The sequence below is a fragment of the Gallus gallus genome, chromosome Z, assembly GCF_016699485.2.
Source record: "Gallus gallus isolate bGalGal1 chromosome Z, bGalGal1.mat.broiler.GRCg7b, whole genome shotgun sequence".
Classification (NCBI taxonomy): Eukaryota; Metazoa; Chordata; class Aves; order Galliformes; family Phasianidae; genus Gallus; species Gallus gallus.
The window spans coordinates 70937111-70954863 of NC_052572.1; the positions used below are offsets into that span (position 1 = coordinate 70937111).

Below are 17753 nucleotides of genomic sequence, written 5' to 3' on the forward strand. Positions count from 1 at the left end.
TGCCTTCTTTACGTCTGTCTTTAAAAGTCAGACCAGTTATCCTCAGGGCACTTCATCCCCTGACCTGGAAGTCTGGGATGGGGAGCAGAATAACCTCCACACGACTCAGTTGGAAATAGTTAGTGAGGGACCTTCTGCTCCCTGAACCTGGACTGCCACAAGTCCATGGGGCCAGATGGGATCCAACTGAGGGTTCTAAGGGAGGTGGCAGAGGTAGCCCATGCTCCTTGCACCATCTATCAGTGTTCCTGGCCAACTAAAGAGGTCCCAGAGGATCAGTACCTCGAGTACTGTGTTCAGTTTTGGGCCCCTCACTACAAGAAAGACATTGAAGCCCTGGAATGTGTCCAGAGAAGGGCAACGAAATTGGTGTGGGGTCTGGAGCACAAATCTTATGAGGAGTGGCTGAGGGAGCTGGGATTGTTTAGTCTGGAGAAGAGGAGGCTCAGGGGAGACCTCGCTGCACTCTACAACTTCCTAAAGGGAGCTTGTGATGAGGAGGGGTTTGGCCTCTTCTCCCAGGCAACAAACAGGACCCAAGGAAATGGCCACAAGTTGTGTCAGAGATTTAGATTTGATATAAGGAAAAACTTTTTCCCTCAGAGAGTGGTCAGGTGCTGGAATGGCCTACCCAGGAAGTGGTGGAGTCACCATCCCTGGTGGTGTTCAGGAGTCATCTGGATGAGGTGCCAGATATGGAGATATGGTGGAGATATGGTTTAGTAGCTTAGTGGTAGTAATGTTGATAGGAGGACAGTTGGACTAGATGATCTTGTAGGTTCTTTCCAACCTTGTGATTCTATGATTCTATGATTCTATGATTGGAAGCCTGCCGATGTGACTCCCAAATACAAGAAGGGTCATAGGGAAGATTCAGGGAACTACAGGCTCATCAACCTGACATTGGTACCATGAAAAGTTATGGAACAGATAATCTTGAGTGAGTTCATCCTGAATGTGTGGGACAACTGAGGGATCACGCCCAGCCAGCATGGGTTCATGAAAGGCAGGTCCTGCTTGACCAACCCGATCTCACCCTATGACCAGGTGACCAGCCTGATGGATGAGACAAAGGCTGTTGACACAGTCTACCTACACTTCAGCAAAGCCTTTGACACTGTCTCCCACAGTATCATCCTGGGAAACCTGGCAGCCCATGACTTGGAGAGGTATAGAAAGAAAGAAAAGAGAGAAAAGAAAGAAAAGAAAGAGGAGAAAGAGAGAGAGAGAAAGAAAGGAAGTAAGAAATGAAAGAAATACTTTCACAAGAGCTTATTTCTGAGTGGAAGATAAGGAAGCTTGCTAACATGAAAGCTGACAGAAAGCAATGTGCTTGTCTACTGCAGGGATAGACTAGACACGTTCTGCTAGTGGAAGGTAAGTGGGTTTAAGAAAATAATTAACACCTACACAGTGGATATCTTGAAATGAGAGAAAGAAAGAGCTCGACAAGGGAAGGAAAAAGGGAAGTCTGCATGTGTGTGCAGCCCATTTGTTTTCCACCCACCACTTTTTGAACAGCCTTTGCACTCTCCCATGCAATACTCAGGAGCACCACTGTTAAGGACTGGGGTGACACAGTTTTGCAATATAGAGTGAAGGAAGCTATGTGAATACACCATACCCTCACTACCACTTGTTTTTGCTCCCTCTAGAACCTCTCTCAGATTCATCTTCAGCAGGAACTGTTTCCTCTCCATGGTCACTGGAATAAATTATGTGAGAATTTGGAGGTGTTGGCTGTGACTAGAATTTTTATCAGAATAGTCACATGCTCTTGCTTGAAATGGTGGCAAACTGAGTAGCCCTAAGAGTATTATGTCCTTTTGGTAAATGGAATACCAGACAGACTAAAAAAAATATTTAAGACTTTGCAGAACATAAGTAAAAGAGAATAATTTCATGATAATTTGAATCTCATTCAAGCTCTTTGCTCCCAAGATCTTAAAATGACAGAGTGGGACAAAATCTGGCATGCTAAAATCTGTTTGCAAAAATGCCAGGGGAAGAGCTAGCTTTTCAAATCCCTGTTTCTCCTCCTTATTTTGTGAGATAATCAACCTTCCAGATGAGCACCTGGAATTTGGATGATTAGCATTCACATACAACAGCAGTCATTAAAAAGGTTTAATGATTATGCTGACTGTATTCAGTAAGTTGGGAGACTTACCTGGTCCTGGAGTGTTTCCTCTCCAGTGCTTCCTTTTTTCCTTTCATTAAGTGCCCCTATTATTTTATTTTCCGAGTCCCAGGGAAAAGGCGTACAGAATTAAAGTGTTAGATGAAAAGCTATCATTCTGGTAAGTGCTTAAGGGTAAGCTCACATAAACACTGGGAGAAAATAGAAATAACTCATTTCCATTCCTTTATTTCTGAGGAGTGACTGATTTCTCTGTCAACAGCTTAACAAAGCCGGACCAAAAGTTGTTCCTCAAGTGAATAATAATGAGGAAAAAAAAAAAGTCTGAATTGAGGAATATTCTGTGATATATTGGCCTTTTCTTCAGACCAGGTAGCTTTTACACTAAAATGAGAGAGGCTTGGCCCAAATAAGTCAGTGAAAATCTCCTGGCTTTGTGCTGGGTCTTAAAAGGGCCATCCTTTTACTGGAAATGGAGAAATGAAGCTTCTGGTTTTTTTCTATCTCATTAACTCTTCTTATAAATCGCCATTTTCAATGTGAAGTTTTCTTTGTCCTTCTAGTGATGATTTTAAAGACCTCCAGTGTAACATTTGCAGTGCACGCATATGCAACCGGAGAGTGCAGCAGAGATTTATTTTCTTCTTTCGAACTAGCAGCATCTCACCTCAAAGATGCCTCTCAGGCTTACAGGCAATCCGGGAAGAGCTGTGACAGTGCTCATAAATCAATGCAGAAATTAGTAACAATATGCAGCATTACAGTTATTATGAATGTTCTTTCTGCCAGGTCAGCTCTCAATACCCTACAGCCCAGACTACCCTTCAGCAGAAGACTCTGTAATCTTCACAACAGCAAGATGGCAAGATGGATGCAAAATATCATGTATAACCCTTCAATACTTCTTTTTTTTTTTTTTTTCCTCTTAGACCAACAAGAAAAGGCCACTGATACATGACTCAAGTATATATATTTCCAACGGGGGAAAAGTCAGTAGAGAGAGTAACTTGATCCAAGATTTATGACAGGTGAGGTAAGCAAAAAACAAGCCAAGGAACTACCTTATTGCAGATGATGTTTCCTACGGTATATATGAGGTTTGTCCGTAAGCTGTTTTGTTTTAACCAGACAACAGGCAACAAAGAGATGCCAGATCCCTCATCCTCCAATTTCACATGTACTCTGGCCAGACCACCTGAACGCATGCATTTTGACAGCTGAGAGTGTGAGAGCCTGAGGGGCAGAATTATTCTGTTCAAGGCTTTTGTACAATAAAATCAGCTTCTTCCTCCATAAGAACCTGCATTAAATTTTGTGACATTGGCTTTGAGCTGAAATCCTGTGACACTTAGGGACATGGTTTAGTGGTGAGCATAGTAGTGTTAGGTTGGTTATGGGTGGACGATCTTTTGAGTCTTTTCCATCCTAACTGATTCTTCAGTTATATGGAAGGGAAGAGCGTACAGTGCTTTGTGAAGACATCCCAGGGATCCCTGGGAACCTGTGGTAGAGATGACTTTACAGTGGTGAATATAAATTGCAGAAACTCAAGCCTCAAAATCCCAGACAGGGGTAGCCAGAGGAACCCGTGGCAGCCACTGAAGCTGTCAGAGCCTTGACCTAGAAATAAAAGACAAGAGTCAGTTCCCTGGGAAACAAAACAGGATGGAAAAAGAAACCCTCCCAGTCACCTGTGGGGACAAAAGTTATGCACAGCTTACTTCTGACAGGAAAAGCTATTTGGCTGTAAAGATGATTGGTGTCCAGGGAGTTACCCTGGGCCAGCAGTGCCTTCCCTGGGTCTCAGCAAGAGGCTCCAGTTCTTCTTTTGATCTTAACTACCCAAATCCAAAGAGCAGACCACAACAACGGCACAATACGAGGTCTAGCAGGAAGCCATGCGTGGAAGTACAGTTCTTCCTCAAATCCAAGGGAAAATTTAAAAATATCACAGCATTTCTTCCAAAAAAATGAATTACAGCTTCTTTTCAACTACTTAGAAATAATGTATCAGATCACCCAAGCTAAAATATCCAACAAAAAAGATGTGTATGTCACCGTTAAAATCATCAAATTAGCTGACTGAGGTGACAGCCAGTCTGGAGCAGTGAAATGGCACTACTGACCCTGTTTGCTCTTCTTCCTCATGTCCCTTCAAGTATTTCTGTTTTGTTCTTTGCATTTTTTTTCTCTCTAGAATTATTTTTTTTGAGATAAAATACATCATATGTAGATTTGTTTGTGGGTTTATGTTTGTTTATTTTTTTTTATTTTATTTTTTTTTACAACCCATTAGGTTTATAAACTCTCTTTCATCTGTCTGTTTCATTTATTTGAACTACAATGTATCAGACAGGATTAGTTGCTTAGCAACTTTTCAGTGGCAGAATCTATTTAGGAGAATTTGCAACGCTCATAGTAGAGGTCAGAAAAATTTATAATAACGTAAGCCAACCAGAAAATGTGTTTCAGCAACGAAGATTTCTCACAAGGCTTCTGTTTCAGTAGGAGAGGATTGCAGATTTCCACTAGAATATTCCTCATGCAAAGGGGTAAGGTATATGTAATATGGAGGAAGTAATAGGAAGGCAGAGAAATAAGATTTGAAGAAAGTAGCAGTATACATTTCTTAAGCATATTCCATTTCTTCCTGCATTACAGCATTACTCTTTTCCCCTGCACAGGCTGGACTCCTGCATTTGCAGAAATGATAAACAGAATTAAATTTTAAGATTTAAGTGAAGGTCTCATACTGTTTGCGTCCCACCAAGCAGTAATGCAATAAAACACATAACATAGAATGGCACAATTAAACAAATTGAATGTACTCGGGGAATATGGCATCTGCCACAAAATATTTTACACTGTGCTGAGGATGCTGCAGATTGCTTGAAAACAAATTCCCTCAGATGGCAGAGTAGCTGGTGTCATTTCTGTCATCTTCCCAAATGTACAAAACATTCTCAAACATACGTTTCAGCACAACTCTTGCACTACTGTACTGTGGCACATATGAATCTCATTCAACTCTAATCTTGCTTCAGAGATATTCCTGACTCCCATACTGTGATTACAACACACGGTTCGTCCTGTCTGGAACTGCCAAATCTGCAGATGAATGGCAGCATCTCTGAGTGGTTTTGTTTTGCTTTGTGGTTGGGGTTTTTTTGTTTGTTTGTTTTGTTTTGTTGTTTTTTTGGTTTTATTTTCAATGCCTACATCAATATCCTTGGATTCTGTATACTTAAAATAGTTAATACTTTATTTGGGTATCGGCAGCAACCAAGATATTGGTGCATACATGAACGCAAAGTACGATGTGCACCAGCATATTAAATACCTCTTTTAAAAATATGCTATTCCTCCCCTGCTTTGCACACCCTTGTGGAAAAGATGTGTGATTCTTCCTTTTTAGGACTATAGGAAAGTACTGAACACTGTGACCAGAAAACCACAGAGTTTGTTTTAGGATTTTCCCTGCTGAAAATTAGCCCACCCAAGATTTTTCTGTGACCTTTTCTCCTGGATATATCAAAAGTAGTCTGCATTCTACAGCCTATGGAGGTTAATGTGTTTGCCACCACTCTTACCCTTTCCCTCTGCACTTCATGCCAAGTGCAAGTCTTCATTCTCTAGCAACATGCATTAATCCACACACAGTGGTCTCAGTTGCAATCTCTCATCTCTCTTAACATTTACAAGGAGCTGCTTTACCCAGACATTTTGTTTCAGCAAATGCATGCAGACTGGTGTTTTTCTGGGTGGAGGGAGCTCTGAACTGAAGATCTGAAAGCCAGAAAATTGTTGGTGAAACCAGACATGTTCAGCACAAACTAAAATATTTCATGCTTTTTTTTTTTTCCTATTAAAAAGAATTCCATAGGTGACTTTACAGTATTTCCTACTGTTTACAAAATGGAGCCAACTTTAAAAACACTGCTCGTTTTCACTGCTTCCTGCTTTATATACGCATTTCCTTCAGGCCAGACAATTTAATGCCTTTTTTGGACTAACAGGAATGACTACAGAATACCTTAAGTAATAGAGGAGGCCATCAGTCCTACTCCTTATTATTATTTACATTACTATGCAAGAAACTTGTTTTGAAGAAGGAATGGGTACACTGCAGCCTGGATACAACGGTCAGATAAAGCCGCCAGGCACTGTTTGTCTGGTAGTGGGGTACTGAATAGCAATAGAGAACAACGAGATTTGGAGATAATTAATTTCCAGGCACAGCACACTCGTTATGAATAATAGAATTTGCCCCATCTTTCTCAGGCTGCATTTTAGATTGAGATTTACATTATTCAAAGTTTTTTGAGAGAGAGCTCATAGTAATTTTTCATTGGGAAAACCAGTAATTTCTTTAAAGTAATCGTTCATAAGAATAAAATCCCCACTTCGAAGTTTCTCCATTTTAAATTTAGCTGGCTTTCTGATGACTGTTATAACAAAGTACAATAATATGAACGTTGCACAGTATCCGTGCATTGGCTAGACAGCAAATGCTTTAGTTAATGCGTAAGTGTACTTTCACATTCTTAAAAATTAATGAAACATTCATCTTTGCAAGTGGAGCTTCCCATGCAGGCTGTCACAATTACAGTTTCTGAAAAAAAACGAGCCAGTTTTCATATATTCCTTCCAGGTCTGCTGGAGGTAACTATTACATTTCCTTCCAATACAGAAGAAAAATTTAGGTAGGCAGTGGAGGTCTTAATGGTGGGAAGATGCCCCCAAGAGTTCTGGCAGCAGAACTGCACTTCAGTTGCAGGTTTCACATGCTGGTGGCATGCAGGGTGGATAGACCTTGGCGTGAGTGTCAGGGAAACGAGTGCCTTCTACAAGCAACTGAGAGAAGACAAACAACTATGCTGTAAGCTGAAAAACAATTCAGATCATGCAAAGTCCACCTGATGCAGCTGATGGAGAGCTCACTCTGCAGAGCCTCAGATCCGGCTGTCTTCCAGTGAGCATAAATGGCACCTGAGCAGAGCAGTTGCACAACAAAAGATTTGGGGCCAGCTTTAGAAGGTCTGCACCAGACCATATAGAGCTTCAAGAAGCTCAAACACAAAGTATGTCTTCGGAAACAGACAGGTTCCTAAACTGGGGGAGCTAAAGGACAGTGAGAGACCTTATTTTTATATAAGATAGCTACAATATCTTCAAAATATCTTCAGTTGTTCAATGCAGTAAGTTGCCAATGATAAAGAAGATCAGAAGGTTCCTGGTGTATTTCTTGGATATGATGGTGAACACTCACTTTTTCCCTGGACAAAGTGCCCTGACAGCACAAAACTTGCTTTCATGCTATCAGATAATCACACTTACCATAATGTTTATGCATACAGTGGTGGGTTTCTTCATTCATTTCCCAGAAACACTGAACACAAAATAATACATTAAAATATTGCACACTGTTAAGATGACACACTTCTTCTGTACTCAAATCAAAGCCCAAATGAGCCCGAAGCCAGAAGAGCTGTCTAATATCCAATGAGATCAGTAGTTGCTTTCAAGCTTCCAGAATAATACTCTCATCACGGAGCTACATGTTTATTCCACCACCTGGAGGTGGATTTATAAACGCTGACTGATCTAGTAAAGCAACTGACACGCACACACACATTGAGAAAACATCTCCAATAATTCTCACAGCTCAGCCCACTGACTCACTGCAATCACAAAAAATCTAACCACTTCAGAAATTAGTCCCCCAACCTATTCCACTTTTATTATTTAGTTCTTGTTTTGACGACGTCCAGTAAATTCAGTCTGACTTAACAAGTAGGTTTTCTTACACGTGTTTTCAGCACTAAAAACATGGCCAGACACGCTATCAAAGCAAAACAAGGAGAACTGTATCATTGTAGATGCATAAATGAAGGAGAAAATGTCTTCAAGGCTACCAGCAAGCCACCTTATAGGTGTAAGGAGACAAAAATTTTTCTTGATTCACAGTCATTCCTGTATTTTACCAGAGTAGTAATCACCTGTATCTTGTTTCTACTCACTAGTTTGATATAAATCAGCATGAGTTCATGGAAATGAGTGAAACAACGTATATTCTCCGGGAAATTACTGACTTCTGAATTGCATGAAGACTTTCAATTCTGGAAATTAATGGCACTGTGTACTCATGAGTTACTAACATGTTGCATTCATACAAGAAAGGCTTTAAAATGAGAGAAGAATAAGTTAGAAGGACTCTGGGACAACATTTAGTCAATAAAATGGAGACTTGCTTTCACATCAGTGGCACTTGTTCCAGGCAATAGAAGGGTGAAAGGAAGAAAACACTGTGTAAGCAAATGTCAGGAAATGGTTGTGGCAGCAGTGCTTTCACTTGGAAAACCTGATCACAGTTTGTACCCACTCATCAAACATACGGGTCAAAGCACGCTGCCTGACTCTCAGTATGAGTCCGCATTCACATTTGGCATACAGTTGCTGAGGATATGCATTAAAATCAGAGGCACAAGACAGAAACAGACACACAGATGAGCTTTCAGAAACAAGGTCACATCTGGGACTGCTCAGGGCAAGGTCAGACTTTGTCTGGTGTTCTCTGTGTGGTACACAGCACCAGCCTATGCCAGTGTCACTGATGTTGCAAGATTCATTTGTAGGTCCCAGAGGAAGAGTACTAGGAATATTTTTTATCTCATGCTGGCACAGGGCAAGCATGGAGGCAAGGTTTAATCTAACTTGGCATTAGTTGATTTCCCAACAGAAATGAAATCAGAACCTGTTGCATGGTCATTTATCCTAAATTAATCTATCTTGGCAAACTTCAGATTTTACTTACAGTTGTGTAAACGTCAGGATAATTCTGGATTGTAATTAAGGCAATTCTAACCAAAGCCATTTTCATCATAGTGGTTGCACTATTTTGTTTAACTTTTCCAAATGAACTGCAGCAATCAATGAGGAAAAGTATTTCCCAACAGACTGGCTGGCTTAAGAAGCGCTCAAAGTCCTAGATTGCTACAGACATCTTACAGGACACAGCCTTAACTTCACCCTCCAATAGTGCTGCTGGCACTATGGGAGCACACCGTTTCCCTGGAGCTTAAACATAGTACATGATGCGTGGAAGAAACAGTTAAGATATGTCATCTTCATGTTGGATATTGGGAAAAGATTCTGCACCAGAGGGTGGCTGGGCGCTGGGACAGGTTCTTCAGGGCAGTAGTCATGGCCCCAAGCTGCCAGAGTTCAAGGAGCATCCAGAGTTTGATTTTTGGGTGGTTCCATGTGGAGCCAGGAGTTGGAACTCGATGATCCTTATGTGTCGCTTCCAACTCTATGATCCTTACCATGGGTGGAGGTGTAAGTAAGAGGTGGGTGAACAAAGTGGTTGAGATTAGCACTACAAAGTAAAACAGGACTCCATGCGGTGAGGTCTTGTGGTCCGCCTCCTTGGAAAATCTAGTGCTGTTAACAAAAATCTTATAAGTGCAGTCTTTGGGAATTTCCATTTGTCTGGGAGGTGCTGAGAAGGTGGGGAAAAAAAAAAAAAAAAAGTATATTGACAACTGACAACTATGCTATTCATTCATCAGGAGATGGCATACTCTGTGTGGCCTGTAAGCAGCACTGCTGGCCTCTGAAAGGACAGAGCCTCCCTGCACAGCTGGAGCAGGAGGGAGGCTCTGGGACCGCCAGACACACCTGGAGCCACTGGGCTTAACCAGCTGAAGCAAGAAACACAATGGTGGAATGTGATCCCCAACTGAAAGCAAAAAGCTGTCCAAAGACTAGGGGGTTAAACTGGAAACTGAAACAGGCTGATGGCACAGCCATCTATGTCTTCTAATGGAATATATATTTCCTTTCAAGATCTATTATGCTTTTCATGTCTGAAAGGTTTTGGCAGCTATACTGCATTCCCACAAGCCTGCATTTCCCACTCAAACAAAATTTCCCATTTAATAAAGGTGAAGGACGTAATATTTGACCCAAAGTAAACAAGTAAAAATAGGGTTCCACCTGTTCAAAGGTATTTCTATATTTTTGCAAAAGTGTTACTGTGTTAGCTAAAAGTCATCACATTGTCATAGAAAACTATATTTTCTGTGCTGTGAAGGAGAGGAAAGCAGCGCAGTAATTATTAGCCATCTGTGGTGGGAGCTAGGGACTCTCACACTCTCTCTTCCCTTCCTGCTTTTATACTTAGACAGATTCAGATTGATATCCCTTGAGCATCAACCAAGAGATAAAAGCATATGAAGATAGTCCCTGTTGTGAGCTGATAGGCATCCCATGAGTGAACATCAAAAAAAAAAAAAGGATCAGATAATCACCAGTTTTCTTTTGATTATTAAGGATAGTGAAAGAGAAAAGCCTTCCTGACTGATCCTATGATGCTTCTGCTGAGCTAACAGTATGGTCCAGCCCCCAGCCCATACCCAGACTCCTCATGGCATGTGTGCAGGAACCAAGGAGGGTTGCACAGTGCTGCGGACTACCTGACACTTCTGTGTCACACTGTCACACCATGGTGACTGTGGGATACAGCCAGCAGAGCACACAGATGTTTGGGATGGGCAGAGATGGGCCATGCTGTTCAGACAGCCGTTGTCACCAAAGCAGACTCTGTGCCTGGTAAGGATGCAGAAACTGAGAGGAACTCAAAACACAACCCAGGTGATTTTTTCTATCATTAGGAGCATCCCTTTGCCAGATGCTGCTCAGTGTGAGACCTCTTTACCTCTAGAGATTAAGAGGTATAAATTTTCCAGGACTCATAAGTCACACGCTGAACATTACAGCGTGACCAGACAAAAGCCAAAAACAGAAATTATCCTCTGGAAAATGTCAGTCTTCAGTTACATAATGATATCTCACAACCTGTAGCCTTTGGAAGAGCTACTGTGAACTCTGTGAACTCTCTTACCCCTGTGACCCTTTATCTTTCGGAAAAAAACAGAGCTAACCTTTTGGACACTGTTTCCAATGCATCTCTACAGTGTTTGAACTTCATGCATCACTGGCTATGATGCATTCAACAACTTCCTGACTTTTCCAGCTTGAATAATCTAAAATAGTTAATTCTACAAGGTGCAGTATGAATTGTAACATAATTTGTCTCAATAAAATACTCCATAACTAAAATTTCAATAAGTACAAGGCTCCCCAAAAGGGGTTTAAGAATAGAGGCTGTCAGTGATCAGTACCTTTAGGAAATGGGAGAGAAAGACAACAGATAACATTAACTTTCAAAATTTGACTCTACAGAAAAGACCAAAAAAAAAAAAAAAAAAAAACCTCAAAAATTCTTCAAAAAAGCACCAAAAAAGCATCAAAGCTTTTTTTTTTTTTTTCCCCTTTTTTTTCCCCCCACCAATACATTTGCTACTAGGAAGTTTGAGGAGACCAGATCAGTTTCATACAACCTTTCCAACACAAATTTATGAGATGTTGCAGGGGACCATCTCTACCTGTCCACACGAGCTCTCACAAGGTGAACTCCTGATCCATGGCAAGATGAATCCACACACACACAAGCTCACACTTCTTTCTTCTTCATCTGCTCCTCTGACTCCGTGTTCCACTGGAAAAAAATGAGGATTTTACATGGGAAACAGGTGAGAATAGGTCTACTGTGTTTCCGTTAGGCAGAGGGGACATCAGGCCCCAAGGTTCTACATTATGATACTGCAGTGCTGGACAAAAGCAAGGAGTTTTGGAAAGTGTAAACAAAACACGGAAGCCCTCTGCATTGCTGTAACCTGAAAAATAAACTCTGGGAGTTGTGAGGGATGCAAAGACATAGAGATCTTCTCTAATTTTTCCCTAACCTAATTCACTCCCCAGTAGTATAAGTTAAGTTGTGTTGAGATGTGTAATTGCTATCTCTTAAATAGATCTTGCTATGGATATAATAGGAAACCTTAACTCGCTTCTAAAAACATAATTACAAGTGAGAATGCACTGAGCAGCCTGATATTATCAACTAATAATGCCATACCCTGTCGCAGTGTTAGCGCTATAAATCAGGGTTAATGACATGAAAATCAGAGAAATCCAGTGCCATAAACTGTATCAGAGGAGGACCGTGACCACTGCAGCTTTAGAATACTGACACTGTCAAGTGCTTGACTTGGATACTGCCTATTAGTTGTGTTTGTTTTCCTCTTGATTTTCATTGTTCCCGAATGAAATTGTTTCTTGTATGGAGAAGAATCAGTGGAAAGTTGCAAGCTGTTCCATTTCACGTTTGTCTTAGACACATCATCCTGCCTAGTCCCGCCTAGAGTCCCAGGGAGCCAGGTCTGCAATTTGCTGTCAGGAGATGGCTCATGCTGAGCCCATATCCTGCTGGAAAACTTGGGTTTGTGGCAGACTGTTCCACCCCTCAGTGTAACACAAGACACGACTGGGAAAAAATAATAAGAAAATAAAAAGCAAACATATCAAAACTTACCAGAACAAGCAACCTGACTTCTTTGTACGTGTCCTTTGAGTAAAAACTCCTTCTTCGATACATTAATGAGGAAAGCAAAAAGTTCTCTGCAACTTTTGCATCAAGTGCTTTTCTCCAGGCATCACAAGCACCAGCTCAGAATTGTTCATATTCTTGACTTTCTTTTACTTCAGCCTCTTATAACTACCTCTTGTGTTCCCCCACTGAGCTTTCATCATCTATTCTACTTTCCAAAGAACAATTCTGTCCAACAGAAGAGAGGCCAAGGCTTCATAACAGGGGCAAGGATTACATCAGCTCTCCCTGCAGAAAGATGAATCACATGATTAAAAGCTACTGTGACATAGGAGAGCTGAGTCCCAGACCTGCCACTGCCACTCAGAGAGCTTTAGGGAAGTCAGTCCACCCGTCTGGAGTCTTTCAGATTCCCTTCTTTAAAAAGAAAGAAAGAAAGGAAGGAAGGAAGGAAGGAAGGAAGAAAGGAAGAGAGAAAAAGAGAGAAAGAAAAGGAAGGAAGGAAGGAAGGAAGGAAGGAAGGAAGGAAGGAAGGAAGGAAGGAAGGAAGGAAGGAAGGAAGGAAGGAAGGAAGGAAGGAAGGAAGGGAGGAAGGGAGGAAGGGAGGAAGGGAGGAAGGGAGGAAGGGAGGAAGGGAGGAAGGGAGGAAGGGAGGAAGGGAGGAAGGGAGGAAGGGAAGGAGGAAGGGAGGAAGGGAGGAAGGAAAGGAGGAAGGGAGGAAGGAAAGGAGGAAGGGAGGAAGGAAAGGAGGAAGAAAAGAAAGAAAAGAATTATGAATATGTATTCCTAGTTTCACAAAATCGTGACGTTTGAAGTGCTTTCTGGAACTTAAGGCTACAAAGATGGTGAAGGGTCTTGAGGGCCAGATGTATGAGGAGAAGTTGCGGCCCCTGGGTTTGTTCAGCCCAGAGCAGAGGAGCTGAGGGGAGGCCTCATGGCAGCTGCAGCTCCTCACAGGGAGCGCTGAGCTCTGCTCTCTGTGACAGCAACAGGGCCCGAGGGAACGGCATGGAGCTGTGTCAGGGGAGGGCCAGGTGGAGGTTAGGGGAAGGGTCTGCACCAGAGGGTGGTGGGCATGGCACAGCTCTCCAGGACAGTGGGCACGGCTCCAAGCTGCTGAAGCTCAAGTGTGGTTTGGATAGTGCTTTCAGACCCAGGGTTTGATTCGGGGTTGTCCTGTGAGGAGCCATGGACACCGTGATCCCTGTGGGCCCCCTCCAACTTGGGATGTTCCGTGGTTCTTTTATTCTAACTCATGCTGAGAAAATGTCATTAGAAGATGAGATCTATTCAGATAATTATCACTTTGTTCCACAAATACTGATTCAAAAGCGCTAGGGAGGACGATATTTTACCATGAGGAGCAAATGCTGCGAGGATTGTTTTTGGACATAAAGTCACCTTACTTTTTGAACAGGAAAAGACATTATTTTGATCCTTCGAAACAAATGTTTTTAAATACAGAAATTTAGACACCTACTATGAAGTGTGCCTGACAGCTCTCTGTTTCTCCCCACACGTTTTGTTCCAAGTCTTCCTCAAGAGAGATCAGTGCAAATGTACCACGGGGAATTAAATGTCCTCTTCTGGTCAGGCTGCACAACTAGAATCCATGCTGCTTTGCCACCTAAGTGCTTTGGTGAGGACCCCATTAGCAGGCAGTGAAACAGCACAGGGTGCCGAAGGGGCATATAGGGACCTACCTGATTGGGCACAGCTGTTTCCTGGGGAAGAAGTAGGAAGTCACTTTAGACACAAAGCATGGCATTAACACACCAATATAACAAAACATGAGCATATAGCAACCCGTGGAGAAGAAAAGCCTTTCTCCTGCCAGGTGCCCTGCAGTCTCCTCCCCAAGACCCAATCTTGTTAGATCTAACCAGAGCTGCTCTCCACCAGCAGCTACAGTTGTAATTGATTACTCAAGCAGAAAAGCTGTAAAAATCTGATAGGAGGGCTGGAGGAAAGGAGAGGTGTCAGCACTGTTAGCACAGCCTAATTGAGGGAATTTTGCCCTTCATCCCTCACATGCCTTCCCACATTGCTGTTACTCTAATGTGTGGATGCTCTTGAGAGCAGAAGCAAAGCTTTAAACGTATGTATATTTATATATGTATAGCTTTATGTATGTCTGTGTGTGTTTGGGTGTACAAAATTCTCGTTATTATTAGAAAATGCAACTGTATGCAGAGAGGTTGAGAATATCTGATTTCTCTTCACAGAAAACACACAGCAGCACAGAGCAATGAGTATCTCCCACTGTTTGCTGTTTTTGAACAGATCCCCACTTCACTTTTCAGATGGCTCTTCCTTGCAGCTGTACTGCCCTATAATTTCAAATCACAAAACTAATCCTGAGTGAGCAACAGAAAAAGCAGCCACAGTGCTTCCTTCTGCTGCCTCTCTGCCTGCCTGCAGAGCACCCATGCACACAATTACTGCCCTCAGGCAGAGGTGAGGAGGCTGCAGGGGGGTTGGTGCAATGCCTGCTTTGCTGTTTGCCCCTGCGTGTGGATTTCCTGCTTTTTTTACATCGCACCCATTAAACAAAGCAGTCGCAGCAAGGGTTTTGAAGCAGTGTTAAGAAGGAGATGGGAGGGGAAAATCCATCAGGGTGGCTGGAGGGGCTGCATAAGCACTTCTGCAAGGGATCTGGTGTGAAACCCAGGGAAAGGGATGCAAAAAGGAGATGGTGGGCAGGCACTCTGCTCCAGAAGGGGACAGCACTGCAGCTCTGGCTCACGCTGCTAATACAGCCGTGGAAAACAACTGTTTATCCGGATCTAGCTTTGCCAGCAGCTGGGGAAGAGAACAAAGAGAAAGGAAAGATAAGAGGGGTGGTGGTTTTATGCACAGTGACAGGGAGTGAACTGCTGCGTGAGAAGGGAGAGAGCAGTCTCTCTGTCCACAGCACGCAGGTGGGGTCAGCAGTGGTGACACCGAGCACACTCCAGTCCCCATAGCCCAGCTTCAGTGACCAATGCCACTCATGTCCATAGCAGGTGCTCATAAGAAGCTGGGTCTCGTACAAGACCCTGGAGCACTCTATGAAAGCCAGGTGAAGCACAGACCCCTTGGAAAAAAGCAAACCCCGCCCAAAAAGATCAGCCCAGGGGAACCACCTAGAGATATCCCCATGACCACCATGTACCACCAGCATCTTCCAATGGTCAGTGCAATACAAATCATTAGAGCAAATCTTTGTGGATTGATCAGTCGAGCTTGAAAATTCAGTGAAACGGAAAGGCAATTATCTGCTAGGAATGAGTCAGCGTCATTGTGGATCTCCACAGAGGACAGGGCTTTTCTCATTTTTATGTCTGCATCTTCCACAAACCACAGACACAGCTGTGAGGGTCACAGTCCAGGTGCCAGCTTCATGCTAAAAAGGTGCTGAATTCTGTGTTATCCCTGAACACAAAAAGTACTGGTACATCATATAAGAATAATGCAGGTTCAAGGAACAGGAATCATATTTAAAGAGAAGCAATGAAACTGGACAGGTACACAGAAAGGGATTCTATATCTATGAGCAAAAGGAGAGTAAAATTGCAAAATTAGTTCTTTTTAGACAGGACAAACTGAATTTGCACAGTCTTTACATAAGAAATTAAAAAAGAGAGTAGCAAAAATTAGTGCAGTACTGGAATATGGAACACAGAAATGCTGCGGAATCTTACCCTTGGAGGCTCTGAATGCTCAGACAGACACAGGCTTCATGCTGGCAGCAGTCCTGCTTTGGGCAGGAGGCTGTGCCATGGGCCTCCTTTCACACCATCGTTTCTAATTTTATTAAAAGTGCCACAGCCTTCTCCCTGCAGAGGGCTGACTGAGCATACCAAGATCCCATGGATTTCAGAGTATTCAGTCTTCTTAATATCAGACATGAAATTAAATGTTTATTTAGCATTACCTCATCCAACTACATCTGCTAAAAAAGCCACTGTTCTCCTCCAACAGTGCTAACTAAAAATCCATAAAAAATAAACAAATGAAAACCAACTAGCTCATTATGCCAGTAGTTTTCCAAAGTGACTCGGTCTTGCACCCTTAAATAGATACTTCCACAGACCTGATCTATTCAGTATGAAGGAAGGGAACACCTTTAGAACTGGACAATTATTTCTGCAATCAAGATCTGTCAGTAGTAGATTGAGCACTCTCTAACTGCATAATTTAATTTCACAGTCTGTTAACTTTCCCTCTTCCTTGCTTGCCAACGTACTGGCATTACATTGTGATCTTTAATCCAGTGTGGACATATTTCAACCTTTAACTTTTAGGCTTCGTATTATTTCTTACCTGATACTGTATGTTCTCCGTGTTCAAATAAAATGAAACTTTAAAAAAAAAGAAATTAAAAAAAAAACCAATCAGTCTATTCTTTTTGATTGACAGACATAAAATAACTGAAGACTGAGAGCAGGGACAGAACATGCAGTATCAAAGCCCATAGGTTTTCCAGAAAGACTGTAATTAAGTTGCAGAACACAGAATCATCAGAAGATATGAATTGTCAAAATGGTTCTTGCTAGCATTCTAAGCCCTGTGAGAACCAAAGAATGCTGCTTCAGAGGAAAAGTATTATGCTACAACAAAAGACACAATAACATGAACCAAAACAAAAACTCTTTACATCTTGTCTTTGCTATCTCTTCTCCCAGAGATTATCCCCCAGACAGGTCAGTCTCACAGTGCTGATAGGGCTGCAGCAACCTGTGCACCTCAGCTTTAAGTCTGTTTTTCTGCTGTGGTCACAGAGAAGGTTGCGCCACACCAGAGCCAACTGGAGACTGTAAGTCCTTCATAGACAGAATGTGAAGAAATTGCTCCTGTACAACTTTTACTTGGGTGGCAACTACAAACTCTGCCAATTTTTGCGTTTCATAGAATCATAGAATCAACCAGGTTAGAAGAGACCCCCGAGATCATCAAGCCCAGCCATCAACCTAAGCAGTACCAAGTCCGCTACTAAATCATGTCCTGAAGTGCCATAGCTATGTCCACATCCACATCCTGGGCTCTCTCTTTAATTTCTGCTCAGGAGTTTGACTTTTTTAAGGAGGATGATGAAAGGGGCCAAAAAGAGAGATGTACCCAAAGCAGCTGGGTCCTGATGAGAAAACACACAGTGCAGAGTGTTACTGCTGTGGCATTCCC

At 42.4% G+C, this 17753-nt stretch overlaps 1 long non-coding RNA gene across 2 annotated transcripts; it reads right to left on the reverse strand.

Moving 5' to 3' along the window:
* Positions 1 to 2352: 2352 nt before the first annotated feature.
* LOC112530622 lies at positions 2353 to 16333 on the reverse strand. 2 transcript variants are annotated; one of them, XR_005843014.2, is made up of 4 exons: positions 16274 to 16333; positions 12576 to 12878; positions 11590 to 11702; positions 2353 to 3760 (listed from the first exon to the last, which is right to left on the reverse strand). It is a non-coding gene; the product is annotated as an uncharacterized LOC112530622 (long non-coding RNA). The 2 variants fall into 2 exon arrangements; XR_005843015.2 differs by lacking the exon at positions 2353 to 3760 and adding an exon at positions 7935 to 9641.
* Positions 16334 to 17753: the final 1420 nt, after the last annotated feature.